The sequence below is a fragment of the Silene latifolia genome, chromosome 2 (assembly GCF_048544455.1).
Source record: "Silene latifolia isolate original U9 population chromosome 2, ASM4854445v1, whole genome shotgun sequence".
Lineage (NCBI taxonomy): Eukaryota > Viridiplantae > Streptophyta > Magnoliopsida > Caryophyllales > Caryophyllaceae > Silene > Silene latifolia.
In genome coordinates, this window is record NC_133527.1 from 190,590,304 (window position 1) to 190,611,812 (window position 21,509).

Consider the following 21,509-nt stretch of genomic DNA (forward strand, 5'->3'; position numbering starts at 1 on the left):
AGACTTGTTGTTTGTTGATAGCTTAGTTAAATTTGCATCTTTGTTGTTTGATTGTTGTTGTTTTCACCTTTGTTCATCTTTTCCTTGTTCATCTTTTCATTATTTCTCTCTCCTTTGTTCTTCTTGGGATAGTTGTCCTCAAAGACTTAATCTTTGAGTTGATTGTGTTAAAGATTGTGTCTTTTTGTTTGTTCATCCTTGCTATTAGATTAAAACCATCTTTCTTCCTAATTATTGTTGGGTTGTTGCATATTTAAAGGTAGAATTCATCTTATCACCATGTTTATGCTTAAAGACTCTATCTTTGTTGTTTTCTTTGCCTTTAGAAACATGATTAGTGAGTAGTCTCCTTCTAGGACTCGGTTTGACCCAATATGGGTAATTTCACTAATTAATCATTATTAGGCTAATTTGTGGGGGAAATTGGTTAGGGTAGTCTTGGGGAATTTTCATGCTTAAGGTTTGGTTTCCGGGTAGTGTCGGCTTTTAACCCTTGTCCACCAACGGAAGTTGGTTAGGTTGTTAGTCGAGTATTTGGGGACCGACCCTTGTCACCAACTAAGGTTGAGACCGGAAGGGAGAACCGAGGGAGGGTGCCTCTAGGCTAGTGTTTGAAATCGACCTCCGGAAGGGGGAGTGGGATGACCCGGAATATGATGAGGGCTTAATGACCTTGACCTTTTACTTGACCTCCTTGGGAAAATGCATGTTCTTGGGGTTGTCGGGTTTTGAGTTAGGGAGACCGGCTTTCGAACCCGGGAGGGGGGTTAGTCGGAGTAGCTAGTGTCCTAGTGCGAGACCGGAAGGGAGGTTCTAGGCGAATTAGAGCCATCTCCCCCTTACCTCTCTACCCCTTTTGATTAGCCGAGACGATTAGTGTGTGGAATTACTCATATTCATGGTCGGACCGAGTTCTAGTCTTTCTCTATATTTGATCTATCTCCTATCCTTAGCTTGTTTTTACCTTATCTTGTTGTTTGTCTTTAAATTTGTTAGTTTAGCGTTAGTTTGCTACTACCCTCTTTGTTATCTATCGACTTAGCTAAGCTCAAGAATATAGACAATTAGTAATCACCCCTACTCCTTGTGGATCGACCCTCTAGAGTGTACAACGATAAAATCGTGCACTTGCGAGGTTTAACTTGAGACCATCAGATGCCCATATACCGATCATCTTAGGTAGGCCGTTTCTGCACACTGCTGGTGCAGTTATTGACGTAGGCTCTGGAACTTTGACCTTCAAAGTTGGGAAACATTCCATCATTTTTGCCCAACCTGCTAAAAAGAAGGACGCCATGTGGCCTGTTACTTGTAATACGGTTTCTGAAAAGAGATCGTACTTTGTGCTTCCTGAATTGACTGTGCCTATTACTACTGCTGTGTTAACCCCTCCGCCCCGGATTGGGAGCAAGAAGGAGGAAGAATCTGTTGTTTTAGATAATGCAGGAGCTGGTTTGGGGAAGGAAGTGCTACAAGTTGAGCCAGCCGTGAAGCAGTCGATCATTCAACGAGGAGGTCTTGGTTGCTTAAGCTATGGGACTGATGAGGTAGTGGAAGATGAGCCAGCCAAGGTGAGATGGGCAGATTTGGATTCCGACGATTCCGTGGGAGTCTTTGATTGGGGAGATGACGAAGTTGGCCCATTGAGCTCTCCGACCGTCGACGCTAAGAAGGGTGCAACTGATAAGATGAGCACCATTGAGGCTACCTCTAGTAGTCAGAAGCCGACGAAGTGGGCCATACCGTGGTCCTTCTTGGTCAACTATTAGTTGATCAATCTCGTTACGAACTTCTCTTTATTTGCTTTGTTAAGACAATTTTATTGCTTTTTGTGTGCGCGAAAACTTCGCTTTTATTTTTTTTAGGATTTTTAAGTACTTTAGACTTCGTTCTGGGTTTTGCGCAATTTTGGGCGCGTATTATTGTGCATTTGCAGGTATTTGGAGCTTGTTAGCTCAAATCATTGAGCAATTACGAAGAAATAAGACGCTGCAGCAGTATTTTCAGTCGATCGACTGGCACCAATGGTCGATCGACTGAATTGCAGGTTTACAGGAGCTACTGTTCTCGCCCACCTGGTCGATCGACTGATCTCCTTGGTCGATCGACCACCGCTCGCTTTATATTCGTTCACGACCTCTCCCCTATTTGTGTTTGGTCGATATGCGGACCTAAGGGAGTCTTCTACTCCACTTTATTTTCCGTCGAATTATCTATTTCTTCTATTGTCTCATTTGTGCACAATTTTTACGCTTCAAAATTGTTTTCTCAGTCTTATGCGTGGTTTTCAATTGCCTTTTCAGGTCCTTATTGGTAGCACTGCTAGCTACTGAAACCTCCTAGCTCACGCTGGTTTGGGGAGGTTCCCTTTGCTGCGCTTAGAGTCTTGTGAGTTCCATATCTTTCCTTTGTGTCTTGCTTATTTATTTTCTCGCAAATTCCCATTTCTCTTTTCTTCACTATATGATTTTGCACAATGGGGACATTGTGCGATTTGGTTTGGGGAAGGGTTTTGCGTCGCATTTCATTTGCTTGCATTCACGTTTATTTTTTGTCTTGCATTTGTCTTTTTCTCATATATATAAATCAAAAAAAAAAATTTTGAAAAAAATTTCAAAAATTGTTATAAAATGCACGTTTATTTTAGCATATAGGTCGAGTCGGAACGGTAGTATTTCTATGATGATTTTGCATTTGCACCTGTTTTGCCTGAGCCTTGCTAGATCAACATGTTATTAGTAGAATCGTAAATGCATATCTACGAGTTTTCGTTGAATTACTTGCTGAACTTGAGACTTGACTTAGAAAATTGGCAAGCTACATCATATTTCTGAGAATTAGAGCCTATAACTGGTGACATTCATGACCGGTTTATTTAGGAATGTGAGTAGTACTCCTTATGAGACATGTTTCCTTAATTTGCATGAATATGAATTTGATCTACTTAATACCTGTATGCATTCGGTCTGTGGTTTGTTGACACATGTGTAGAGGTTTCCTTTTCCCATTATACCCATAAGCTTCACACTGCCAAGAATAGCTTTTTTGTCCCATTACTACGTCCTACATTTAACCGTCCCTTGTCAAGCTAGTAGTCTGCGTTTTTGGGATTGTTACTCATTTTTGGTGGCATATGCTCTGTTGAGATGATGATTGGAAAATGAAAAAAGGAAAGAAAGAAATAGAAACAGAAGAAAAAGAAAAAAAAAATTGAAAAAAGATTCGAAAAAGAAATGAAAAAGAGAGGTTCTGTACTGTTCAAATGAGTCGATCGACTGCCCCTTTTGGTCGATCGACTGAGATTCGAGAAAAGAGATCAATTTGCATAATTTAATCCTTATCTTTTGGCGATTTTTGCTCCCATGTTTCATTTATATCCTATGGGGAGTTTATTGATTTGATAGTTTGGAGATTGTGAGTTTTGTGCTTGCTTTAGCACTGCTTCGTTTGATTATGAGCAAGAAGTTGGATGTTGCCACTTGGTTCCGTTTTGGTACTAGCTTGATCATCTGTACCTCCACTTTACCATAAAATGTTTTGCCTCTTCTTACCCATACCTCACATATCCCATATATACCTCGGCATGTGTCATTGGTCATCTGTTCGGTTGGAATGCGTATGTACGGTTGTAGAGGTCATTTTCATATTTTATTGCTGGCATGTCTTTCATAGGTCGTAGTTAGGTGAGAGTCACTACAAAATTAATTCTTTCTATCTTACATATATTCACCTGTACTTATTGAGTGATTTGAGCGACCCGTGAGAGTCCAATTTGATAGGTCTCTACGGTTGATTGTTCAAACAATCTTTAACGACTTTATAATTCGTTTGCATGATTCGCATTACCGATTGGTTGTTGGTTGTGCATTAAATCGGCTTAGGCTTAACAGTTGACAATTCGCTCTGAGATTGAACTCGTTCCATTAGGTCATTAGATCGAGTCTAGTTCTTGCTTGGGGACAAGCAAGGGTTTGGTTTGGGAAGTTTGATGCGTGTCATTTATATGATGTTTTACACCCCATTTTACACGCATTTCAGAGCTCATTCTTGTAGTTTATGCTACATTTCTCCCTATTTCCGTCTACTTCCGTATTTTGTACATTATTGCAGAAATGTGAAGAATTCAACGGAAATCGGCCAAATCCGCCCCGAGTAATCTGCATTGCAAATGACGTAAAGGAGGCGCTTAAGGAACGAGCTTGGTGCGCAATCCAAGGCCCAAAAGACAAGTCCACGAGTTAAAAGAAGTCAAGTAGCAGCTCAAGTAGTCGATCGACCATCACCCTCAGTCGATCGACCACCTATCGGGATCCAGAAGCTACTGTTTGTTGAGGAGCAGTCGATCGACCACCATGTGCAGTCGATCGACCAGATCGCTATTCCAGACGTAAATTAAAAGACCGTGAATCTTGAAGCCCGTGAAGTTTAGGTTTAGGAAATAAGGTGTTACGTTGATTGCTATATAACGTAACATAAACAATCAAGTTAGGATATCGAAGTTTTTATCCAAGTTTTTATCACAAGACAGTACTTTCAGTTTCAGTTTATTTCGAGTAACTAGGGTTTGGGATATCGACTTTAGCATTGGAATTCTGCCCTTGTTCTTAATCTTTTCTCTTAAATCTCGGTATTCATTCTGCTCTAATTTTAGTTTATTGTTTTACTTTCGTTATTAGTATAGATTTGATAGTTAGTGTCCCCAAAGCCAATTATCGTATTATCATTGTTGTTATTTACTTTAAGCATGAATTCAGTAATCGTTATTAGTTTAATTGTTGTTTTTACCTTTAGCATGAGTAGCTAATCCTTTAGTGCTAGGATGTAGGCGATTTATGGCATAGGCGGCATTAGATTAGAAAGGATTGTCTCGCGTGTTGGTCGATCGACTGACATTGCCAGTCGATCGACTGACCTCGTAGGGTTTTATATTCGTTTTAATTGTTTTAATCTTGTATTTGACGAGTTGAATGCATGCGACCAGTTAGATACCTATTTCGTGACTGACCCATTAGATCGAAAGGTAGGGGAGGTTATTAGACCATCAATTAAATCGACTAGACTGTGCTAAGATCGAAAGATAGGTATAGTTTAGACCGTTAGTCACTTTTCAGGACGAAAGTTAGTATTAGTGACATTAGGGACCTATAGCGAGATCGAGAGATGCTATTTGTTAAGAGTGGACCGAGAGGACCTCTTTATTTCCCGCCTTACCTGTGTTTGATTCAGACCGACTTAGTTTGCTGCCGCCGAAGCTATAATGAACCAATCATCCTAGTACCCTTCTTTTATCTGTTTAAATCGTTAATTTAGTTTATTGCCTTTATTCTCTTTTAGCTGTAGACCAATTCAAACCAACCCCCACATTTGTTACCTTAGACTAAATATAGAGCAACTAGAATTTACAACTGCCTCCTTGTGGTTCGACCCTGTTACCACTAGCCTAGGTTAGTCTTAATAGGAATTATAAATTTTATTTTTGGTACTCACAACGACGGGTATCACAAGTGTCCACAGCTTGCACAAATGGGAGATCTCCTCTTGTGAAAACAAGCAAATCATCCGCAAAAATGAGATGGGTAAGATTAATCCTAACACATATTGGGTGATAGGAAAAATCAGGATGAGTGGGAAGTTGCCTTAGAAGTCGAGATAACACTTCCATACAAAGAGCAAATAAATAAGGGGAGAGGGGATCTCCCTGCCTTAGACCTCTCTTCCCAGGGAAGAAACCTTCAGTAGCCCCATTTATACTCAATGAGAAATAAGAGGTAGTAACACAAGCTAAAACCCATTTAGTAAACTGAGAAGGGAAGCCAAACAAGTCCAGACAGCTAGCGAGAAACTTCCAACTAACAGAATCAAAGGCCTTTTTTATATCCACCTTTAGGATGCATCTAGGAGTGAGTAAACTCCTATTGTACTTAGCAGCCAATTCATGAGCTAACATAGAATTATCAAACAAATCCCTCCCTTCTATAAAAGCCGCCTGCTCAAGTCCCACTATATCACCAAGAACAGTTTTCAGTCTATTAGCTAGATTCTTACTCACAGTCTTGTAAAAGACTGTACAGCAAGAGATTGGTCGATATTCAGAAACAGACTTAGGTGATTCTGTCTTTGGAATAAGCGCAATAAGAGTAGAATTAGCAGCACGAGGCATTGTGCACTTATGAAAAAATTCCCGGACAGCGGCTTTAAAATCTCCACCTGTGATTTGCCAAGTATCTTTGAAGAAGCCAGATGAATAGCCATCCACCCCAGGACTTTTGTTTCTATCAATAGAGAAGAGAGCAGACTCAATCTCTTGGGAAGTGACCATAGCATCAAGATGAGCAGGCTGATGAAGAGTATTAGTGGTAAAAAGACTGGCAGGGAGTTGAGTAATCTCCTCTACAGTCCCAAGTAAATTCATATAACAATCCAAAAACGCTGTTGCCACTTGTTGCTGCCCTTGACAAAGATGACCTTGAATATTTTCAATAGCCCCAATAGTACTTCTCAATCTTCTAGCTGCAATGCGTGCATAAAAGTATTTAGAGTTACTATCACTTAATTGTAAATGTTGGACCTTAGCCTTCTGAGCCAAAACCCTCATATCAGCATTTTTTAAGCAAACATAAGAATGTAAGAGCTGCTTTTCCTGAGCTAAAAGTAGCTGGTTCAAAGGAGAGGACTGAAGCAGAAGCTGGCATTCAGAAAGCTTAGCTTTTGCAATAGTAACCCTTTGGATAAGGCCACTAAATTCAGTAGAGTGAATACTTTTTAAAGCACCACGCAAATTCCTCATTTTAGAAAATAAAGAATAGATCTTTCCACCATGTCCTGAAGATAGCCACCCCAAAGTAACACTATTAACAAACTCAGAAGACAGAGCCCAGCAGTTTAGATATCTAAAGGATCTATAAATAATAGGAGCAACTGCAACCGTTAGAAGTATAGAGGCATGATCAGAAATACCAGAGGGTAAGAAGGCCACGGTAGAGGTAGGGAATTGCAAAAACCAGTATTGATTAGCCAACAGCCTGTCAAGTTTAGCCCATTTAGGAGAAGCAACTTGATTATTGTGCCAGGTGAAAACCCCTCCAGTATAAGGATGGTCTTCCAAGGAACAAATGTGCAAACATTCCCTGAACTCTTGGATATCCCTATCACGCACCACACACCCCACTCTCTCATCTTGGGAGAGAGAGACATTAAAGTCCCCCAAACAAATCCAAGGGAGAGATTGCCTAAGTGAAAAAAAACTTTAACCTATGCCACAAGGCCAATCGCTCAGAAGCTCTATTAAAAGCATACACAAATGTAACTAAAAATTTGTGCTGAGTAGCATAATGAAGAAGAGAGCAGTGAATGAATTGTGCTCCCCGCTCAAGGACCTCTAATTTAAGTAAGCCAGGATTCCAAAGGATCCAAATCCTTCCTCCAGGATGAGAAAAGTAGTTAGTGACCAAAGAGTAATTACCAAACAACTTCCTATGAGTAATCTTAACAAATCTTTCTTTAATGTGAGTTTCAATAATTGCACCACATTCCACTCTATTCGTTTTCAGGAATTCTAAAACCTCCTGCTGTTTTAGAGGGTCATTCATCCCCCTCACATTCCAGGAGGAAATGATTATTGGGGCGAGAGAGGGGGTGATGGCCCACCAGACTCAAATTCCACATGGACAGTCTCATGATCAACACCCAAACAAACTATCACAGGTTCCACTACCTCTGAATTAAGCATAGTGAACTTGTTCTCAATTGCAGTGGATACAGGTTCGTCAATTTGCACAGACCTAGTTTTTGTGTGGACCTCTGTAAACCCATCCTTATCTGGCTGTTTCAGGGGCGTTTTAGGGGCAGGGGTATTGCTGGGAGGGGCTGCTTCCTTCTGAACAGGCTTATAAACCTTGTTAGAGGAATTCTTATTACACTTTTCCTTAGAATGTCCCACCTTCTTACAAATCTGACAGAAGTAAGGCACCCATTCATAAACAATTTTCTGCAAAATTTTTCCACGATAAGGTGTATGCAGAGACATAGCCTTTGGTAATTCCTTAGAAATATCGACCTCAACAAGTATTCTAGCAAATGCAATCTTACTTTTATTAGTAGTAGTTTCATCCGCACAGATTGGCTTACCCACAAAGCTAGCAACCTTACTCAGTGCTGCCTGGGACCAGAAACAAGGGTCCAAGTTAGGGAACAAAACCCAAATAGGCACAAGAGTAACCACATTCAATTCCTCAGCAACAGTGGGAGACCAGGATTTAAAGACTAAAGGAAAGCCATTAAGATTCCAAGACTGAGACTGAATGCTAACCATATCCTCCTTAGACAAAAATCGAAAATAATACCAACCCTTAGAAAAATATAGAATCTCTGGTGTTGTGATATGGTTCCAGTGTTTCGCAACCAGAGTATTCAATTCGACAATCGAAGTTTTACGTCCCATTACCGTCCCTACCAAGGTACTACTCCAGTAATCCACTTCTTCCGCAATATCCTGCTCCTCTATCACAACCTCACCCAACGATGCTTTGACAAAGGAGAGAGACATACCTTTTCCAGAAGTCTTAAGAACCTTTGAGTATGGTTGACGAGCAGGAACATCAGTCGGACCACTCGCAGCAGCAGGAGGGTTCACCCCCAAATTCGAACTTTTCTCCTTCGAACCAGTTTTAGGGTTTGTCGGAGTAGCCTTATCCTTCGAGCCAGAAGCAAGGACAGGAGAACCAGAGCCCAGCCCCTGAGCATTCTTGTTAAGGGACAAATTCAATTGACCTGATTTTGGCAAATTTAGGTTTACAAAATCCCCCAAATTTACAGTACCCGGAGTTCTGCTTGAAGAAGCCTCCTCACGTATGGACTCCTCCGCAAATGCATTCGGATGGGCGTGGTTTGAGCGGTGGCCTGAATTTTGGGCGGCGGCCCCTCGGCATAGCGGCGGTAGATGAATGAAACCACTCAGTCGCTTTGTTTTTTAGAGAATTTTAGATAGAGAAGTTAGAAAGAGAGAGGTCGGATCAAACTTTTATTATTATTATTATTAATATTATTATTATTGGTCGGATCAAACCGCTCAGTCGCTTATTATTATTATTATTATTATTATTATTATTATTATTATTATTATTATTATTATTATTATTATTATTATTATTATTATTATTATTATTATTATTATTGGTCTTGTTCTTATTCTTGTTGTTATTTTTATTATTATTTTTTTGTTTTTTTATAAACCGCAACTTTTGATTATTATTATTATTATTATTATTATTATTATTATTATTATTATTATTATTATTATTATTATTATTATTATTATTATTATTATAAAAATGCAAACTTTTAGTGAGATTAAACAAAAATTTTACATGAAATTAGTGGGCAGCCAAAAGAGAACACTCATAAGAAAATATAGTCTAAAACACAACGTAAAATAATAACATTTTTCCGCTTTATATATACATTGGTTTGTTCATACATTATACCACGGTTACATTACGATAAAAAATAATGAGAAGAGTGATAATTTTGTTTTGAAAATAATAATGTATATATGTATCGAATAATTAATAACGTCAAATATTTTTGCGTCGGTTCTTAAAAATAATACTCCGTAAATTATTTTTCTAAACTGAATTTATAAGATCTGAATTTATAGGATCTGAACTGAACTTATAGGATCTGAACTGTACTACTGAACTTAACTTATAGGATCTGAACTGAACTGAACTTATAGGATCTGAACTGAACTGAACTTATAGGATCTTATCTGAATTGAACTTATAGGATTTGAAGTGAACTTAAGTTAAGTGACTTTAAGTCCAAAAAAAAGCGCCTAACTAGACTCCATGTAACTAGACTCTGTTTAGTCTTATACAGTATATTCATATTGCTTAACCCGTGTTATTAAGAGGGATACACATATCAACCTCCTAATAGATTCCTTCAAAAAGGAAATGAAAAACACATTACTTTACCACCAACCCACCCAGCCCTCCCGCCTACCACCAATCGATCAACCTCCTCCAAGTCCTCCACCACTCCGACTTGCCCCTCTTAGGGACTTAAAGACAATCAAAACCTCTCGCCCACTTCTCACCACCACACGCAGTTATTGAATTTGGGTCTTTAAAAATAAATTTCGGTTTTTCTCCTTCATTTGAATTTGGATTTTATACTGTTATTGAATTTGGTGTTTTTTTTTTTTTTTTTTTTTTTTTAAATCTTGACGAACATAGAATAAATGGTCAAAGTAGCTAGACGACATAACGCAGATTGTAAAAACCCACAACTGGCCTCTAGATTTTATTCAAGATCTTGATGTTGATAACGTACATAAAACTGGAAAAAAAACACTTAAACACATTATTTAATTTACAAACATGAGAAACATAACTGAAGATGGACCCATGACGACGATAAAGTAAAGAAACACGCAAACGGTACGTAGCATCAAGATCTTCTACACAACGATTAATCTAAAGGCCGAACATGAAACCACTTGGATGCATGCTACACAGGTACAGAAGCATCATCTCCATCCGCCGACACCTGAAAACACACCATGCACACGAGATATATTCAGGCAGCTTCAATTTAATAATTATATTTTTTCGTCTTAAGTCATTTGTTTAAATCTCGCAATAAACAAGGGGTCAAATTAAATAGTTACACTATTACTTAGTTTTTTCAATTCTTCCTATAATTATTTATTACTTTCGTCCTTATGCTTGTTTAATGGGAAACGTTAGATAAATTGTTGGGGGAATATTGAGGTGATAATGATAAATTGACTTAATTAGTACTCGTATTAAAATAAACTGTCATATAAACGTATGGAATTAACTTGGTTGAACCAGTTCAATCACAAATAAATTAGGTTTAATGATTAAATTTGGTATCTTTTTATTCGGAATTGTTGTTTTGGTAATTAAAATGGCGATTATTACGAGTAGTATTACTTAGCTTGTTCTAGATTATTGAGAATTTGAGGTGATAATAAGTTTCTAATCATTAGCATTCCGTAAAAGTGAGTTTCACGGGTTTTAAAACTAGTTAACCTTATCAAATGGAGTAGATAGATACCTGAGAAGGTGGCACTGGAAATTCACGAGGAAATGCACGGATAAGCAAATTATCTTGTGTAGAAATAGCAGCCATTTTCTCTCAACGCTAAAGACTTTGTTTTTGTTATTGTTATTGTTAGTTTGATTTGTACTCCTAACCTTCACTTATTGTTCTCTATATATATGGGTAAATTATACCATGTATCCAGGAGTATGGTGCATGGTACTCTCTTCTTTAAATTTTTCTTATAATAAATAGTTATTAAATTTAATAAATTATAAAAAATATATCATTATTCATAATTTTTATTTCTCTACGAATAGAGATCATATTTGATATATTTTGTTATTTATTTTAATTTTTCTCATATATTCACATCACGTAACTGACATATTCATATCATATCACATAATTATTTTTATTCCTTTAAATTATTTTGTATTATGCGGTTTTGATATGGAATAAAACGTTCAAGATCGTCATTGTTCAATATATTTGAACAAATAGAGTCATATTCACTAAACTATAAAACCATATTCAGTAAACTAAAAGTGAATATAATAGAAGCATGAGATGAATATCACACTACATAATACATATTCATCAAACTACACTGTCATATTCACTAAACTAAAAGTGAATATAATAGTGTTATATTGTGAATATCACACTATAAAGCGCATATTCATTATACAACATTGTCATATTCATTAAAATTAAAGTGAATATGATAGTGTCATATCGTGAATGCATCACTACAAACACAAAACACTAAAATTGAATATGATAGTGGTGACTACTTCTTATAATTGGAAGTTAAATTTTTGTTTTTTTAAAAAAAAAAAGAAAAAGAAAAGGAGGAAGTTGAGGATGAGTGGGGAGTGGGGGAGTATAGAGTATCCTACACATGGGTGTATGATATAAGAATTGATATATATGCAATTGAGACGTGGCTGAATTCCAAAACCAAAATATAATAATTTGAATTCTTTTTGCCTCTAAAGAGATCACTTTTGATAAGTTTGTAATTAGTTTTAAAGAACGAAAATTGACCAAAGAGAATAAGATGAGGAGTGAGAGTACATTATTGTTGCATGAGTGTTTTTGGTTAAAATTGAAAAGCTAATAGTGTAGACCGTAGCATAATACTCCCTCTTAGTCGCGGTTTTCTTCCCCTTTAATTGAGGAAAGGAATTAAGAAAAACAACAAAATTACCTAACTAGGTCATATAACACCACCCCTATTTGTGATTATGAGAAAAAACTCCCCCCGCTTCTACCACCACATTCCCCGCTACTACCACCTCCACCACGACACCCCCACCCCACGACACTAAAAACCGTGCAATTTTCCACATTCCCCGTCACAAGCTTATAACTATGTCTGATTTTGATAGTATTTTTTTTAAGTAGTTTTTGCATGGGGAGGCTAATATCTTAATATGTCGTACTCGACCTGTGAATTTTTTGTATCTTGACCAAAGATAGAAGAAAGGGTTAAAGAAGACAACATACACAGAAAATAAAACCACTACAACATAGTGTATCTATAGCGGCGTTTAATTTCACTTCTAGTGGCATATGTAAATGCCGCGACAAACAATAGCAGCATTTGATTAAATGCCGCGAGATCCAATGTCGTTAAAAGTCCTAATGGCATTTCCTGTATATGCTGGTAAATGGATTTATAAACGCCATCTAAGCCCCATTGATAAATTTTGAGATCCACATTTTTTTTCTTTTATCATTTAATAATATTAATAGTTCATTGATAAACGTGACGTTTTTTTAGAGCTTTTTGCTTATTTGTTTTTGTATAAAATAAAAGTAATTACTTAAAAAGGACAAAACATATAAAATAATAGCATATATATTATTGAAAATAAAATTTGTCATTACAAAAGGCTTACATAAGTATCAACTCAATTCATTAACACCCAATTAAAACATAACCTAAGCCTAACTTGATATCATCCAAAAATCAAAATACGATTTTAGAATACGTTATCCAATTAACAACTACTCCTTCCAATTTCTAATTATCTTCCCCTTTCTTTTGGGCACAAAAAATAAGAAAGGGGAAGAAAGAAAGAATAAAGTAGAATAAAGTATTCTAAGTTGTGAAGTTTATAGGGGAGAGAAAATAATAAAGAATGAATAATGAATAAAGAATAGATAAAGTAATGGGAGTTGTTGATTTTTTAGGAGAGAGAAATTAATAAAAAATGAATGAAACTTACCAAAAAAAGGAAAGAGGGAAGATAATTAAACTTGTGTGAAAAAGGAAAGAGGGAAGATAATAGGAAATTGGAGGGAGTATCATTTATCGTGCGCCTATACCCTTGTTCAAGAGCAAGAAGGTGAGGTTGGTATCGATCCATCGCCTTCGTAATGATTTTCTCGCACATTGTCCATGGAAAGATGCTTGTCAAATTGCAACCTTTTTAGAATTCCAGCTGATTATCAAACACTCCATAAATTTTGTCATCACCAGGCAGGCTATAGAGGTAGAAATATTGGCATAAAGATTAGAAGCAATTTTGAAAAGCTCTGCCCGCCAAAGGAAAACGATAGTTTATCAATGTTACAGTTATAAACTAAACATCAACATACACTCCATCAAGATGCTCTTTAAAGATCTGGTCGAACCCACGGCAAATTTCCATGATCATGTACAACTTTCCCTACAATAATAAAGAACCGTATAAGAGAAACCAGAATCATCTATCAATTGTCGCATGTACAAGAGCAGTTTTGTTGACTCCTAATATTTTTGGTGCGTAACAATCAATAACCTAACCGGACACATGTTAGAATTTTGGCAGCGGAATGCAGTGGATACGATATTTCCAACATGGATGATTTTTATTTATATGTTGAATGTGTGATATTTGGGGGAGACGATGTTGGTGAGACCTATAAGCTCCTTTGTTAGAGCTCATGGACTACACACATCTTACATGAAGTTGATGGCTATTTATACATCTCTATGTCGGCTAACATATGTTACCAACATTGTATGATTTTTCTAGAACACAATTGCTTACCACTGATTATTACATTTCTAGATTGTTCTTTGTATGCATGATATTATTACATACTATAAGACTTCACTAGATAATAAAACAATTTTCTAGATTAATATTTTTAACACTTCCCCTTAATCTGAAAATTCTTGTTTCATTGAATTCGAAAATTGATTATAGTAGCTCCCCCTAATCTTGAATTTTCGTGTGTCTTGTTTTTTCTTGTTGCACCATTGTTTTGTTGTAACTTGATAACTTGCACCTTCTCCGACATTGCTTCTCCTTCTGGATCCTGTTTTGCTTCCCTTTTGCTCTTGTTGAATTATCTTGTATGAATCTGTTTCATTTTTAAGCTTTCTGCATCACTCCTCTGTTCTGGATTTTGATGTTGCACTCTCCCCTTAAGTTATTTGTTTTTACTTGTTTTTGTGTTTTAAATTTGCTTGTGTGGGATCTTTTCGCCCCATTTTCTTGCAGGGTCGATGCCCTTTCTTGCTTGTGTTTGTTGGGTCTATGCCCTTGATGTTTTTGGGTTGACATTTTTTTTTTTGTATTTTTGTCACCCTTGTTGAATTCGGGTTAGCCTCTTGTGCTACCCTCATCGGTATAGCTCTTTCGCTATCCGGAAGTCGGGTTAACCCTTCTTTTTGGTTACCCTAATCGGGTCAGTTTCTTTGTTTTTTTTTTTTTTTTTACTGCCCGGATTTCGGGTTAGCTTTTTTCGCTACCCTATTGCTTTGAATGAAATCTCCGGCTCATGACCATTAACAATTTCATTCGGGCGTTTTTGCCCATTTTTGTTTTTTGCGTGTGGGAAGAGTATTTTTTTCTATCAATAATGTAGGAAGCAAATGATTTTTTTTTTTTTTTTTTTTTTTTTTTGTGATTTGATTTTTTTTATGGAACGGAGGAGGTAGGATCGTAATATCATCGCCCAGATTTGACAACCATGGGCTCTGATACCATGTTAGAATTTTGGCAGCGGAATGCAGTTATGAAAAAAAATACAAGAGGCTAACCATTACTAGGTTGTAAAAATAAATAACTCGTACCAACTATGGCTAGTATTTAAACAGTTTAAACCGTTTAATTGTTTTAAAAACTGTTTAATTTTTTTCATCCCCGATTTTTACACCCGTTTAATTTTTACACCCGTTTAATTGTTTTAAAATGTAAATAACTCATTTTGTATCTCAACCTCAACAATAATATTTATAATTTAAAATTCTCTTCTCCTTCTAAACAATTCTAAATTATAAATGTAAGAGTTGAGTTATGAAGTCTTCTTTAAGTTTCTAGACTTGAATTATAAATTCCGTTTACAATTTGCGTAATGATGCATTAAGGTCAATTGGTCGAGTTGTTGTAGTAGAACGATCTGTTCTCATATTAGCTAAATTGGAGTTTCTACTTTGTCTTATTCCCCAAGCGACTTTATAGAAGCCGAAATATATATTGTGTATAGAACAAAATAATTCAGATAAAAAATAACACATAGTTAGTAAAAATGCACGGGTCTAAATATTTGTAGACCCGTGCATATTGTTTAACGTGTTTTTCTTTTAGCCAAACTCGTGCACGGGACAAACTGAATTTTTTTTACCCGTGCACGTTAAAAATGAGAATTTTAACCCGTTTCTCATTATGTATAAATTAAAATTAGTAAAATAGGACAAAATAAAAATTGTGACCCGTGCATGTTTAAAATGAGAATTTTGCCCGTTTCTCATTCTGTACAAATTAATATAACTGAAATAAGACAAACTAAAAAATAGGACCCGTGCACGTTCACATCTTACGGAAGGTGCATATGCTTAAATCCTTTACCCTAAACTCTTCAATCTACCCTAAAATCATGTGTTAAAATTGCTCATTTTTCAATGAATGCGAATAATTTCTCAGTCTTAGGCTATGTTTGGTAAAGTATTTTGGATAGCTTATTTGACCAGAAGTTTATTTGATCAAAATTTATTATGTTTACTTTTAATTAAAATAACTTAAAAAAATAAGTAAATAATTCTTTGTCCGGGTCACTTGTTTACCCATCCCACTTTAGGGTGTTTCATTTGTTTGTTTGTTTGGTTTTTTTTTAGTGGGAAGTTTTGTTATAAGTACTTTGATCAACAACATTATACAAGGTTAATTCCTTTTTAAAATTATGTAACAACATTATACAAGGTTAATTCCTTTTTACATAACAACATTATGTAATTCATTTGCGTTTTATGTTCGATCCAGTATATAAATATTCCTTTTTGAAATTATGTAATTTTATTATTATGTAATTTTGTTTTAAAAATTATGTAATTCAATTTCATTTACTCGCATTCAAATAAAATAAAATAAATTGAACTTTTAACCACAGGCTGACACATCAGCTTTGTGGTTGTTCTTTTAATAAATAGGATTTTTGGGTACATTATTTATTTATCTATTTTTATATCTCAATATATCTATACTAGTTTTAAACCCGTGCAAAATTGCACGGGTATGTATTTGGGCCAGTATTAATGTTTTTAGATGTATATTTGTTTTTGCATTTCTATTGTACTTATCTGGTTAGTCTAAATCTACGATCTACATAATTTATATTTAAATTTGTTACAAACACGTGTTCACATACACTGGTTTATAAGGAAATAACGTAATCTACTCTTGTAAATAAAAATTGCATACATAAAAAATTTTACATCCGGATAAAAGAAATATAATCTAATATAATCAACTTTAACATATGTATGTAATTCATTTGCGTTTTATGTTCGAACCAATATTTAAATGTTATTCCTTCTTGAAATTATGTAATTTTATTATTATGTAATTTTGTTTTAAAAATTATGTAATTCAATTTCATTTACTCGCATTTATAATTCATTCTGCGTATATGTTATTAATTTTATTTACACGGAATGTATAAAATTATTTCATAATATTAATTCATAGAATTTTTTCATAATATTATTTCATAGAATTTGTTGTAAGACAGAATTTATCGCATGTTTTAAAAGACGGAAATCTGAAGAAATAAATACATTGCACACTCACGGGTACCACCATAACATGAATTTCTAGAAAAAAAAAACTGCATTAATGACGTGGCGCGCTGAGAATTGAGTATTGTCTTTTGTATTAATATAGATAAGATTCTCTAATAGCTTATTTCACATGCATTGGTTTTTGTGTAAAAAAATAGATAATAATTCACCGAAATGGAGTACTTATTTATTATAAAAGTTAGGCTCGAATCCGTTTTATTATACACAAATTCTCATTGAAGACATGACATATCCGTCACAAGCTTGTGACGGATACCATTTTACCTCACAATGTACCCACTTTTTCTCTCTCTGCAACATTATTCATGTGGTCCCCTTTCTCCACTAACCCATTTTGTTACCATTTTCTCTCACAAAATATCCGCCACAAATGGTAACCCGTCACAAGGGAGACCAATTGATTATTATAATTATAGGGTGGTTTGCATAATTGCATGAGTGGGACTTAGTGACCACGAGTAGTAATAACAAAATCAATGTAGGGGACACTAATCTATCGAAACAAATTAGTTTAGATCCCACACAATTAATGCGCGTTTTATAAACTGTAGACCTCGCAAAACGGGTTATCGGGTTGCGTTTGGGTTGGGCTAATTCGGGTGGGGGTCACTTCGGGTCTCTTTTGGTCTTATTTGTCAGACGGATAAAATGTTGCCATTTTTTAAGAAAATGTAACCAATTAATTCACAAAATGTTATGACTAGAGGTGTCATTTTTTACCCTGAAAATGATGTGAACAATACATGTTATAAAAAAATAACAACATTTTATTGTAAAATGATGACATGTTACCCGTCTTATTTCAGACCAAAAGCAATAGTCTTAAGAAAAACGGACCGAAAAAATAAAAAGAATGATTGCGACTCGGTTGGGGTGTATCTCGTGGTTTAATAATTGAATGCTTGTATAGTTGTATACTCAATTACTCATCCATAAGGAGTCACCTGCAGTTTGAACATGGCGTCAAGTTTCATGCAACACAAATATTAAATATTTGAACTAAGATGATTTTCACAAATACTACTATACAACCAGTTGTATAATGAGCATTGTACAACCCTATACATTAATCCGAGCTTATGTGTAATTTTTCTAAGTTTTGTAAGAGTTTATTTTTTTTTATGTTTAAGTGTGTGAGTTCAAAAACTTTACGGCATAGCTCAGATTCTTTTAAACAAAACTCGAAAACTTTAGTACACAGCTCGGATTCAACATCATACAAATTTTCATACAACAAAGTTGTATAATCTACTCATTGACGATTTTATCCTAATACTAAAAATAAATATTACTTTACTATTCCTTTCGTTTAGTGAATTGTTATTTATTTTTATTTTTAGGGCATCATTTTTTTGTTATCTATTTTTATTTTAGACAAGTATTTTTTATATTAAATATTTAAACTTAGACAATTTTACCCTAGTTTATTTCTTATGCATTCGTCTTTGTGTAAAAAAAATAGATAATAATTCACCGAAATAGAGGGAGTATATTACTTATTATAAAAGTTAGGCTCGAATCCGTTTTATAATTATAGGGTGGTTTGCATAATTGCGTGAGTGGGTCTCACTGACCACATGTAGTAATAACAAAGTAGAGGACACTAATCTATCGTAAAATAAGAATAATTAATAAATAAACTAGTTTAGATTGCCTAATAAATGCGCGGTATTTATAGAATTATTATTAATATAAACTTAAAACCAAAGTTGGCTGATGTGAGTGGTAAGGGTTCTCATCTCTTAAACAAGCAAAAAAAAAAATTAATATAAACCTAGTGCAATATATGCACGGTATTTATAGAGTTTTATTTTTTAGTGTATTATTTATATAATTTAGGGATATTCTACATGGTAACCCTCAATTTTTTGACTTTCTACATGGTACCCCTACACTTTTTAAAACATAAATGGTACCCCTAATTGTTGTCATTATCACCATGTGTACCCCTAAACTTAATTTTCCGTCAATTAAACTCAGTTTTAGGCGTTAAGTGATTACTTGGACGCGTAACCAAACTTGTCATTTATCATCCCATGACATAAGGACTCTATTAAACTCAATATCAATCTTTGGACTGATAATTTGGCATGGTATCAATAAATTTCCCGTCAAATATTTTTTAGCCCATATATATCAATAAATATTGGGATCGAGATGGATATTGACCCTAATAGAGTGCATATGTCATGGAATAATAAATGACAAGCTTGGTTACGCGTCCATGTCATTACTTAATGTCTAAAACTGAGTTTAATTGACGGAAAATAAAGTTTAGGGATACACTTGGTGATAATGATAACAATTAGGGGTACCATGTATATTTTAAAAAGCGTAGGGATACCACGTAGAAAGTCAAAAAGTTTAGGGATACCATGTAAAATATCCCTATAATTTAAATTGACAATTCACTTATTTTTCATGTTTCTCCTTAATGTATTTTGATTAGAGAAATAAATAAAAATTTAAATCGTAAGAAGTAATAAAATGAGTATTTTTTTTGAATTTTTTTTGTTTTTTTTTTTCCGAGGAATTAATGAGGTTAATTGTATACGATGTAGATACAATTTAAAATGCTAAATACATAATGTCTCGAACACCGTCTTGGCACAATGCATTGGAAAAAGCAACATTTATCTTATATACACGTGAGATGATATTTGATCCTTCTTATAGTTAAAATAGCTAATAATACAGTCGCAAACAAGACTAACTACTCTCTATATATCCATCTAGTCTTACCGAGTAACAAAATTTGTGCTTATCTCTAATAAATTTTATTTGAATTAGAGAGGAAAAAAAATAAAAAAATAAAAAGAATGATTGCGACTCGGTTGGGGTGTATCTCGTGGTTTAATAATTGAATGCTTGTATAGTTGTATATACTCAACTATAAGGAGTCAACATGGCGTCGAGTTTCATGCAAATCAATATTAAATATTTGAACTAAGACGATTTTACCTTAATACTAAAATAAATATTACTACTCCCTTTATTCGGTGAATTGTTATCTATTTTTATTTTTGGGTACATTATTTATTTATCTATTTTTATATCTCAATATATTTATATTCTCTAATAGCTTATTTAACATGCATTGGTTTTTGTGTAAAAGAATAGATAATAATTCATCGAAAAGGAGAGACTATTACTTATTTATTATAAAAGTTAGGCTCGAATCCGTTTTATTATAATTATAGGGTGGTTTGCATAATTGCATGAGTGGGACTTAGTGACCACACGTAGTAATAACAAAATCAATGTAGGGGCGGGACACTAATCTATCGTAAAATAAGAATAATTAATAAACAAATTAGTTTAGATCCCACACAATTAATGCGCGTTTTATAAACTGTAGACCTGGCAAAACGGGTTATTGGGTTGCGTTTGGGTTGGGCTAATTCGGGTGGGGGTCACTTCGGGTCTCTCATTGATTTCGGGTCAGGACGGGTCATTTCGAGTTTCAGGTTTGTTTCGCGTTTGTTGGTCGGGTCCATTTTGGGTCAAGCGAGTCGATTTATTTTGGGTAAAAAAATTATATATATTTGAACTAAGACGATTTTACCGATATATAATTGTCAATTTAAATTATATATTCATCTTGTCTTACCGAGTAACAAAATTTGTGCTTATCTCTAATAAATTTTATTTGAATTAGAGAGGAAAGAAAACAAAAAAATAAAAAGAATGATTGCGACTCGGTTGGGGTGTGTATCTCGTGGTTTAATAATTGAATGCTTGTATATATTAGAATATGGCAACATATTCTTTGTATTATTCTCTGTATCCTGTATTTTAGGCATGGAATATTAGTTTGTTTATTAGTTAGCTTATTAGGTGATAATAAAAAGAATGATTGCGACTCGATCGTCGAGATGACCATGGCAGCGTCAGTGGACTTAGCACGACGGGTCTCTTCGAGGGTGAGCATGGAGCGAGCCTTATAGAAGGGAGGCAGAGGGTCGCTTTGCTGGATGATGGTGGCGACACCATCGTACCCATCAGACAAGTGCGTGACGAGTTGGAGGACAAGTCGTGTTTCGGAAACGGGTGCCCCAACATTAGCCAACTGATCTGCGATCATTTTTAGAGCTTGACAATATGACGACACATTTGGGTAATTATCCATATGGATATTGGTGAACTGTTGTTCCAACATCCTGGCTCGGGAATTCTTGTTGTCATTGAAAATATCAGTGAGACGATCCCAAGCTTTTCAAGCCCAAATCCATGTTCGACTTATGCACCACAACCACTATTTCTCCCATCCCCAAGAACCCAATTGATGCACTTAATGACCCGCATTGGAATCATGCCATGAAAGACGAATATGATCCACTCATTAAGAATAAGACATGGATTC

General features: G+C 35.1%; 1 long non-coding RNA gene across 1 annotated transcript; it reads right to left on the reverse strand.

The window, feature by feature from the left end:
* Positions 1–10,270: 10,270 nt before the first annotated feature.
* LOC141632001 (uncharacterized) lies at positions 10,271–11,251 on the reverse strand. Its single transcript, XR_012537739.1, has 2 exons — positions 11,083–11,251; positions 10,271–10,548 (listed from the first exon to the last, which is right to left on the reverse strand). It is a non-coding gene; the product is annotated as an uncharacterized LOC141632001 (long non-coding RNA).
* Positions 11,252–21,509: the final 10,258 nt, after the last annotated feature.